This window comes from Sceloporus undulatus, chromosome 2 (assembly GCF_019175285.1).
Source record: "Sceloporus undulatus isolate JIND9_A2432 ecotype Alabama chromosome 2, SceUnd_v1.1, whole genome shotgun sequence".
Lineage (NCBI taxonomy): Eukaryota > Metazoa > Chordata > Lepidosauria > Squamata > Phrynosomatidae > Sceloporus > Sceloporus undulatus.
Genome location: NC_056523.1, coordinates 21099679 through 21110527, shown reverse-complemented (window position 1 = coordinate 21110527; position 10849 = coordinate 21099679). Strand labels below are relative to the sequence as shown.

General features: G+C 39.7%; 3 non-coding genes across 3 annotated transcripts; 1 reads left to right on the top strand and 2 right to left on the bottom strand.

Moving 5' to 3' along the window:
* Nucleotides 1-8395: 8395 nt before the first annotated feature.
* On the top strand, nucleotides 8396-8477 carry TRNAL-AAG. Its single transcript has one exon. It is a non-coding gene; the product is annotated as a tRNA-Leu (tRNA).
* An 829-nt stretch (nucleotides 8478-9306) lies between these two features.
* Nucleotides 9307-9379, bottom strand: TRNAV-AAC. The gene has a single exon. It is a non-coding gene; the product is annotated as a tRNA-Val (tRNA).
* Nucleotides 9380-9938: 559 nt separating this feature from the next.
* TRNAP-UGG lies at nucleotides 9939-10010 on the bottom strand. Its single transcript has one exon. It is a non-coding gene; the product is annotated as a tRNA-Pro (tRNA).
* Between the last annotated feature and the right edge of the window lie 839 nt (nucleotides 10011-10849).

Sequence of the window (10849 nt, the reverse complement as noted above, 5' to 3'; positions counted from 1 at the left end):
TAGGGTTGCCATACATCAGGACCTCCAAACCGGGACAAATGTAGGACAAAATTTTCAAATGTAGGACACATTTTTTGTGTGTCCTACATTTGAATAGGAGCCTCACTGAGGGGAGGCTTTCCCTCCCGGCCTGGGCCCCGGCCTCGCTGCAGGGCGGCAGCGGAGCCCAAGCGGGGAGGGAATCCTCCCCTCAGTCCGGAGGCGGGAGAAATCCCGGGGATGGGCCAAACTGAGGCAGGACCATGTGGACCTGCCCAAAACCGGGAAAGTCCTGCCCACAGGTGGGATATGGCAACTCTAAGCACAGGATACCTCCTTGCCCAAGATACAAAAAAAGCACATACGTGAGCATAAATATAAAACTGTTGGGATATAGCATTGGTTACAACTATCCAGTACTATATTACACATTGGCTGGATGGCCATCTGTTGGGGATGCTTTGATTGAGAGTTCCTGCATGGCAGAGGGTTGGACTGGATGGCCCTTGTGGTCTCTTCCAACTCTAGGACTCTATGATTCTATGATTTCTACAGAAGGAAACACAAATCTGAGCAAATAACATACATATGTGAAAACACAGGACAATAGTTTAAAGGCAAAATATGTTTCTGTATAATTACCTGATGGCCAACACTGTGTCGGCTACTTAAGAATGATGTTTTGTGCTGTTGACACAAGCCCCACCAGCCACCCTGAAAAGACGTTTCAGTATAATTACCTGATGGCCAGCATCCCTCAGTAATTTGGCAGCAGTGAGTCCATTTATTCCAGCCCCAACAATCACAACAATCTTTGGCTCTGAAGTCTTACTCAGCCCATATCTGGAAATGTTTAGCAGCTCCTCATAGTCAAGGTCATCAAGGCAGCCCATCCATTCTTCATGTTTAGAAGCATGATTTCTGGAGATTAAGGTTGCCATAAGCAGCAAGATTGGAAGAAATGCTGGAAGACAGAAAGGAAGTTGTGGAGTTGAAGGCTTTCATGGCCGGCATCCATAGTTTTTCTGGGTTTTTCGGGCTATGTGGCCATGTTCTAGAAGAGTTTCTTCCTTTCGTTTTGCCAGCATCTATTCGTCAGGAAGAAACTCTTTTAGAACATGGCCACATAGCCTGGAAAACCCACAAAAAACTATAGAAAGGAAGTTATTCTGTCAACAAAAGAAGGCAGATGATGGATAATCTTTGTTGTTACTCGCCTCGATCCTCAACTGGAAGAGGCAGGATATAAATAAATTATTATTATTATTATTATTATTATTATTATTATTATTAAGAGAAAGCAACCCAGAAAAACATAAAAGCAACTCTTGGTGGCTCCACAAAGACAAAAACAAAGATGAATGTCATAATGATAGAATGAAGGAAGATCCACTGGTCCCAGTCCCTTGGTTTGAGACTGGACATCATCCATCTTCTGCCTTTAATATCCCCAACAGACATCTACAGTCGGCCCTTCTTATACACAGATTTTTTATACACGGATTCAAGCATACACTGTTTGAAAATGTTCAAAAAGAAGTATAAATTTCAAATATCAAACTTTAATTTTCCATTTTTATAAGGGACATCATTTTGCTATGTCATTATATTTAATGAGACTTGAGCATCCACGGATTTTGTAATACACGGGGGGATCGTGGAACCCAACCCCAGCGTATAACAAGGGTCCACTGTATATGGTGTTTTCTTGTAAACCTGCATAAAAAGAATATTCAGCCTAACTCATCACAAGGAACTTAATGCATATAGCAGCAATGAGGGGAAACTGTTAATCATGATCACAATTATATGCATTTATTATGTTCATAATGGAATACTGTTACAAAGAACATAGTCATTATTTAATGTCCTAAAAGACATCAACTTTTTGAAATCATGGCTATGAGGAAAACTGACCACTTACAGGGCTGGTCCATGTTTCAGTGGTCAATGTAATCATGTTAGTGAGCTCCCTTGTTTTATAGCCAGTGCAATTGACTCTGAGCCAGCAGTGGTTATTCAGAACTGGACAAAAGTGGCTTTCTCAACTGAAGATTTTTCAGTGGCCACCCGATCATGGAGCAGTGCCCACAGATACACCTTCCTGGAAAAGGTCACAAGAAGCACAGTAGATCACAGTCGCACAAAACAATAGTGTGACATAAATCAGGCCAGGTTACAAATTTGACATGGATATGGCCTGAGATGTTGGCAATTAAGACAATTTCCTGGGAATGGTCCTTTGAATGGACAGACGATCGGAACAAGAAATATGATTATTTGTGGAGAAGCAGAACTTTTTTCAAACAGATAGATTTGCAGATGACATCAAATTAGAAGAGGTAGGTAATATCCAGAGGACAAGATCAGAATTCAAAATGACCGTAACAGATTAGAGAGCCAGGCCAAAACTAACAAAAGGGATTTCAGCAAGGAGAAATGTCAGTTACTACACTTAGGCTGAAAAAATAAATAATGAAAAGCTCAGAAAGGATGTAGGATACCTGGCTTGATAATAGGTTATGTGAAAGTGATCTGGGAGTCTTCAGTAGACCACAAGCTGAACATGAGTCAACAGCATGATGCAGCTAAATCAGAATAAACAATGTGCACCAGCGATGGCAGTACTGGATGGCACAGAGGGACACAACAGCCACTAGTGTCACAATGGAGGGCTCTGGATTATTTGGAAAGATCCAGAGCTAACGACAATTTATTTAAAACCATTGTAAGTTATAGAATGGGTTCAGTACTGAACTGGCCATACTTCATCTGGACAGTTCACACCAGAACCAAGGACTGGGCTCTATGTCATCCGGACTGCTTGCAGGAAGGATGGGGAAAAGATGTATTATTTGGCCCATGCCATAGTGCCCTCTCCAAGGAACATCCTTCCACTCAGCTATGAGTGACACCACATGAAAGTGGTTACTGGCAAGGGATTTGAGGAAACAGCTGAAGGTTTCCACAGCAAGGAATTTACACAAAAATTGGAGGGCTGCACTTTCTTAATAGGGGAATGCAAGGCATGGGATGAGGAACCTGCAACTACAGAGAAAACTGGATACTTATTACACTGCAAGGTAATTTCTAGGAAGGTAATTACCCTTGAAGATCTCAGGAATAACCACTATAGTACATTTTCCCCTCTGTAGCCTGAAACTATACGTCATTCTCTGGTTTGGCAAACCAGGAAGCATTACACACAAGGGTATATTTGTCAAAAGTCATATGTACCAGCATTCTGGTGACTTTCACAAGAGTGTGGCCAGAATCTCTGGGTGGAAGGTATTAGATTTCCTAAGCCATATTTCCATCTTGCTAAGGAAAAAGGTTGTTGTATGGGTTGCTGACCATTTCAGGAGAGTATTGGTAGGTGAGAAAGCACTATCTATTGACAGTTGGAGCTATGAATAGCTATTGCTTGTGTTGAGTGTTCTATTTAATTCTGTACCACAGGAAGGACGCATGTCTCTGTACATCAGTTACTGAGGAGCACAAGCAGGAGTTTTAGTTGCCCTCATATCCAGTTGGTGAGCTTCCCAAAGGCATTTGGTTGCTTGCAAGAGAGGCCTTTGGTCTGATTCAACATGGTTGCTCATATATTTTTTAATATTTCACCATTGCCTATCCTGGTTGGGGCTGGTGGGAATTGCAGTCCAACAATATCCAGAGGACCACACATTCCCTACCCTGCCATTAAGCAAACTGTATATTACACAACCAACACATGAGTCTCAGCATTAGAACCAACTCCCACCTAATATTGTTTCAGTTCTACCAGACCAAAGGTGTTTTTGGTTTAGAAATGGAAAGCATGAAATAGAAGCTTGTGTTGCTAAATGCATTATCACACGCAAGGATGCATCAGCCATTCATGTTTGTTGGAGGTGGTTCTCTGTCATGTTAAATATAATTTCATTAGTGTTCATAAAGAGTGAAAGAATCTGATCTGCAGCTGAAAGCTACTATGACATACAAGAGATTAGCTGGTTTGGTTTAAGATAATATGAAAGAGAGATTTTAAAAAATGAATCATAAGACATAGTCAAAGGGGAAACACAGACAGTTGGTACCAGTGGTGAGGAGAAAGCTGCCCAAACCAGGGGACTTAAAAGTAGGACATTTTCCAGAAGAGAGAGGTGTAGAAGCTTGACTGAGGCCTCATCTGCACTGCAGGAATAATGTAGTTTGACATCACTTTAACTGCCATGGATCCATCCGATGGAATCCTGGGATTTGTTGTTTGTTGTAACACCAGAGCTCTCAGGGGAGAAGGCTAAATATCTCACAGAACTACAAATATCTCACAAAACTGCAAACCAGAATTTTACAGCAATGAGCCATGGCAGTTAAAGTGTTGTCAAACTGCATGATTTCTGCAGTGCAGATGAGGCGCCAGTGGCACTCTTTGGTAATGTCAAGCTCTGGATTTAATGCTCAGGTGGGTAAGGAATGGGACTTTTTAGTACGCTTTATGACATTTTGAAGACCGACACCATGGCCTGAACCTTCTCCCTGGCACTCATCCTTCTTTTCTACTGTGAACTTTCCTTCTGGTTTCATAACCCAGATGAGGGAATATGAATCACTTCTCCCTTTTGTTCTTTACCAATTTCTGGGCAAACCTATTTGATATATTATCTCAGGGATTTCCCCAAAGTTAGACAGTTTGGGCATATATATGATAGATGGCAAATCACGAAACTTCTTGGCCTGAAAATCTCCACCTTAAAATGGGCACCCAGCCAGTATCATGCAAGAAGACAAAGGAGCATCTCTATGAATGTTGCTGGGGCTGGAGAGTGCCACAAAACCTATGAAAAATTATCACCATAACAAAAACGTAATAGGTGTTTCACTCCCCAGTATAGTGGGCTTTCCACATCTGCTGGGGTTAAGGATGCAGGACCCCCATGAAAATGGGAAAACCACAAATAAAAAAACACTTAAAAAAAACTGAAACAGCACCCCTAGGAATCTCTTGGTCCTCCAATGTACCCTCTGGTCAACTTCTGCCAGTGGTTGACCACAGAATTGTGCTGGAGGACCTAGAGAAGTGTTCTCTCAGGAATCCTTAGGTCGTCCAGTACAACCTCTGCAACACATGGCCAATGCAATACAGTCATGCTGGAGGACCTAGAGATTGTGAAGTCGAAGGCTTTCACAGCCAGCAACCATATTTTTAATGGGTTTTGGGGGCTATATGGCTTTGTTCAGGAAGAAATTATTCCTGATGTTTCGCCTGCATCTGTGGCTGGCATCTAAAGATGCCAACCACAGATGCAAGCGAAACATCAGGAATAATTTCTTCTGGAACACAGCCATATAGCCCGAAAAACCCATAAAAAAACAAAATACTTAGAGATTCCTAGAGAGAACATATTAATCCAATCCACAAATACTGTATATACTCATGTATAAGTCTATAAATTTTAGTCTAAAAATTGACCCCAAAAAACAGCCGACTTATCCACAGATCAATACAAGTGCTGTACTTTAACTCTTATTTTAAAAAAAGGAACCATCGCCTGGTGAAAGGTCATTTGTCCTGGAACCACTGATCCACTTTTACTTTCTCATCCATCCAGTCTTTAGTATGAACATGAACAATTGTGCCTGCTGGAATTTTCTAAGTTCTTTGGCACCGTTTTCTTTTCCTTTACTTCCTTTGTTACATGCCCTTAAGTATTTCCCTCGACTTATCCATAGGTCATATCAAAATCCATAATTTTGGCCCTAAAACCTACCCTTGACTTATACATGAGGTTGGCTTATAGTCGAGTATATATGGTAAACAAATCCACAAAAGTCAAAGCCGTGAATGCAGAGGGCCGATTGTAGTTCTCTAACAGTACTGTCTCCAAGCAAGCTGGAAGAGATTGAGTTATTTTAAGATAAAAATACATTTTGAAGACTTCTGAGCCTGTAACTCGCATTCACTGATGAAAATGGACAAATGTGTGAGGAATCTGTGGCTTGGTTAGCACGAACATAACTTATTTGTTGTGGAAAGAATTCAAAGACATAGCCATGTCAGTCTTGAAAATCAATATGCCAAAGGATCTTGTAGCACTTTGGAGACTGACTGAAAGATAAAAGTTGGTAGAATGAGTTTTTGTAAGTTGAACCTATTTCTTGCAAGCATCTGAGGAATTAGGCTGAAGTCTATGAAGCTCATGCTAGCAGCTTCTTTCTTTTGGTTAGTCTCAAAGGTGCTACAAGATCCCCTTGTTATCTGTTAGGAGCAGGGTGCTGGTGTATGCTGCCCAGTTACTCCTGCGTGCAACAGGAGCAGATAAACATTTCATAGAGTTTTGCTCTGTGGTTTGCTAAGCATATCTTCAGAGCCAGGATGAGTCTCTCTTGCTAGTTTCTCATCTAACAAATCAGAGAAGGAAACCAATTAAACCTTGGTTTCCTTCTTTGGTCTTTTGGACCAAAGAAGAAATGGACTGGGCTCAAATTCACCATTAAGGGGGGGATGTGTTTTCTTTGCAGTTAACTTACTCCTCCTCCAGCAACAGGTGAAACGTACCTCAACACACTTTCGAATTAAGCCCATGTTTCAAATTAAGCACACAAAAATAGCCCTAGAGGGGTTCTGATTTTAAAAAATATTGTGGACAACAAAACCAGAATGTGTGAAGGGTCATTCATACCTTGTTGTCTTTTAGCACGACTGTGCAAATAATCTCACTCATGCATTCTGGGTTTGTTATTCATGCTAGGAAACCACATCTATGCACAACTCTGTGAGTTCTGTTGCTCACATGTGTCAGCGCTCGAATAAAGATGGAGTTGATGATGCGAATGTATTTGATGCATGTTCAAGGCACACAGAGTTTTATCCTGGTTTATCCCAGGTCTATTCACAATCGCATCAGTTGCCCACACAGCTGAGAATTCAACTATTTTCGAAAAACTTGGAGCTGGGGGCGAGATAATTATCCAAGTTTGTGGCTTGCCCAAAACCTCCCAGTGGGTTTCCACGGATGAATTGTGTACTTTATTTTACTTTCTCAAGAGAAACTAGAAACAAACAAACGACCCAGAATTATATCTCCAAAGGGGAGAGTTCTCCTGCAGAACAAGCACTGACCTCAACATCCACCATGTTTAGGCAAAAAGAAGAGTGACTTTTTAGTCACGTACTATTTTCCCAGGATGATCATCAGAAGACAGAAATGACTCGAAGGTATACAATGACAATATATGTAGATGCATTTCAATGGCTTTAAAAAACATTCTTGTTTTAATTGGATTGATCGTTCAGGGTTTTTTACTTAAAAAAACAACATTTGTCCTACCTAGTGTTTTTGCGCATGTTTGGGATGAGTTAGACAAAGCGTCAATCTGTGGTTTAAATTCATAAAATAAAAGAAAGGTATCTATAAATATGGAGTTTAATCTGAAAAAAAGTAATTAGATCCAAAGTATAGAATATATTTAATGTAAAATCAGAAGAAATGGAAGAGAAGAGGAAGAAAACAAGGATGGTGTTGGGTTAGTGTCTTAATGTGAAAGTCGTAAGGGATTGAAATAGTGTAAACTGTAACTGTAATTCTGAATGATTTGGGGTTTTTGGTTGTTGGGGTTTATTTTGGTAGTTTTGTTTATTATCTCCTGGCATCAGGTTTAATTTTGTGATGCTGGTGCGATATTAATAAAATCAACAAAAAATTGCACAACATAGTGTTTTTGCTATTTGTTTTTTTAAAATAGTTTTTATTAAGACATACATACAAAAATTAACATACATCAGTATACAAGCATAACGATACTATAATCTAATTCTTCCGATTTCCAATAACATTTAATAACTCAATATTCTTAACTTCTGATTCTATTATTATTATTATTATTATTATTGACATTTATTTGTAGAGTGCTGTAAAGTTTGCACAACATTTTTACTAGTAGGAGTCAAATATAAGAATAAAAAGAATAAAACAACAAACATGGCATGATTAAAGCATCCCTAAAATAATACTAACTAGTATTCATATTATTAGAACTAGTATTCTCTTGCTATTTTAATAGTGTCAAACAGCACAAAATTCATTCATTGAGCTCCTTATTTGTTTCCCCATCTCTTCTTACATATTTCTATGATTCTATTATTTGTCATTTCTTTGCTATATATGTTTTTAACTTGCATTGCAAGCCATTATGGGTCCTCCTAGAAAGCATCCTTTGCTGGATTCCTTCTTCCTCTTTCTGTTGAGATGAATTTTAGTGGATTATTTGCCCCATTTAAAGTCTCATAAATCCCTGCTTTGGAGCCACTAAGAGGCAGGAGAGCACCAGTAACCAATGCCATGTCATCATGGCTGGAAAGGGGATCATGGAAAGGGGATCCACAGTGCAACTCTCTGCAGAACATGGGAACCACCAATAGAAGGGGCTTTCGTAGGGTAGCGTGGCCGAGCGGTCTAAGGCGCTGGATTAAGGTTCCAGTCTCTTCGGGGGCGTGGGTTCGAATCCCACCGCTGCCAGTAGGGTTTTATTAAATTCAACTCAAATCCTTTCAATTTAACTTAAATACTCAGCCAATCTAGTTTAAATTCTATTGACTTTTAACAAGGTCTCTGAATAGAATCATAGAAGGATCCTAGAGTTGGAAGAGACCCCAAGGACCATCCAGTCCAACCCCATTCTGCCATGCAGGAACTCTCAAACAAACATGCAAAGGAATGAAAGGCTCCATGCATGAAATAACTTTATACTTCAATGACTTAAATACTTAAAAGCTTACACAACTATAAGTCACATGTTTCACCTCTCTCCATAAAAATGATCCTAAATTAATAATTGTTTTTTGAAAGAGTAAGCATTCAAAGCCAAACTTTAATTAAATTTAATTAAATTCAAACAGCTTGGGGCTGAATTAATGGTTTTTATCATTCTCTCAATTCTGCAGGTTTGCATCCCACCATTATTACATGAAAGATTATTTCAGATGAAACCTCATTTTCACTTAAATTTTAACTTATATGCTTCATGCAATTTAAATAAATTTAACTTAAATCCTTTAACTTAAATGCTCACTCAAATTAATTCAAACTCCATTGATTTTAACAGGGTCTCTAAATAAACATGCACATGAATGAAAGGCTTGATGCATGAAACAACTTATATTTAAATATCTTAAATACTTATTTAAATTTAACATAAATATTCACTCAAATTAATTTAAATGCCCTTGATTTTTAACAGGGCCTCTGAACAAACATGCAAAGGAATGGGATGCATGGGGGTTTTGCTTTCCTTTATTGATTTATTTGCAATTTAAAGCATAACACTTTCCTTTGCAAAAGGGAATCTTGTTTCTGCCCGGTTTCGAACCGGGGACCTTTCGCGTGTTAGGCGAACGTGATAACCACTACACTACAGAAACCAAGACGCCTGCTGGTTTCTTTGGTAGATGGCTTATTCCTAAATGCAGTCCTTCTCTTTCTTCCTGCAATGAAATGTGTCTCATGATGGTTCCAGAGATGGCTAGGAAAGAAACCTTAGCCATGCATCTCTCCTGCTGCTTGTGTTTCAGTTTGCCAACATCTTGGACAATATTACACACTGTCCCTGGGATGCAAGGACTGGCCATTTTGCAAAGCCCCCAGCTCTGCCTAGGGCTCTGGAGACCAGGGATCTAATCCTTACTCAGCTATGGAAAAACCAATGGGTGGACCTTGACCAAGGAGTCACACTCTCTCAGCCTCAGGGAAGGGCCATGGCAAACCTCCACTGAACAACCCTTGCCAAGAAATCCCCAGTCACACAACAACAGCAACAATAACAACAACATCCCTATGTTGTGTGAAAGCCTATAATGTGCTGCAAACAGTAACCAGAAGTTGCATGTGTGTGAAGCTTGTCTTTTTATAAAAAAAAAGGGGGGGACCACATATGGCCCTGTATCTCAGAATTAAGACAATTAAGAAAGGAAATAAAAAGATGGGCTCGTCCGGGATTTGAACCCGGGACCTCTCGCACCCAAAGCGAGAATCATACCCCTAGACCAACGAGCCTCTGGCGGTAACTCCCTTTGCAATGTCTGCCTTTACTTCTCATGAAACGATGCCCCATTTCCCCTTCTTTAGCTGTTCCTTTGCTTTTAGATCAGTCCCATTGTTTTCCTACATGTCTTGAAATCTATCGATAGATTTGGAACCAACATGGCTGCAATGGAGAGAGAGGGCAGCTAAAGAGTCCCTCCTTTCTGGGATCACAACTATGGGCAGCTCATTCATATTGGTTCAGAGGATTTGAACTGGAGGAAGCAGTACTGTCATTGGCAGACAGACAGACAAACAAGGCTCTTCTCTCTGTGTGTGTGGTCTAACCTCATATAAATATAACCCAAGAGATCATGACCCAAAAGATATATGTGTGTGTGTATATGTGTGTATCTCTCTCTCATATGTGTGGGTATAAATATATATACCTGTATGCACGTATGTATATATGCATGTGTATATATGTGAGGATGTGTATAAATGTATGTATAAATATGTGTGCATATATGTATGTGCCTATATGTGTGTATGTCTATATATACATTTATATATGCGTATGTGTTTGTGTACATGCTTGTGTGTGGGTGAATATATTCATGTATATATATGTATGTGTGTACATATGTGTTTGTATACGCGTGTGTATGCAAATATATGTGCATACATATATATGTTTATATATATACACACACACACGTATATATATCTGTGTGCAAAACATATATTCGTGTGTGTGTATACATTCATCCACATCCACACACACACACACACACACACACACAAATATTTGGAGACTCTCTGGAGTGAGGAACAGGATCTCTTGGGTTGTATATTTATATGAGATTAGAGCA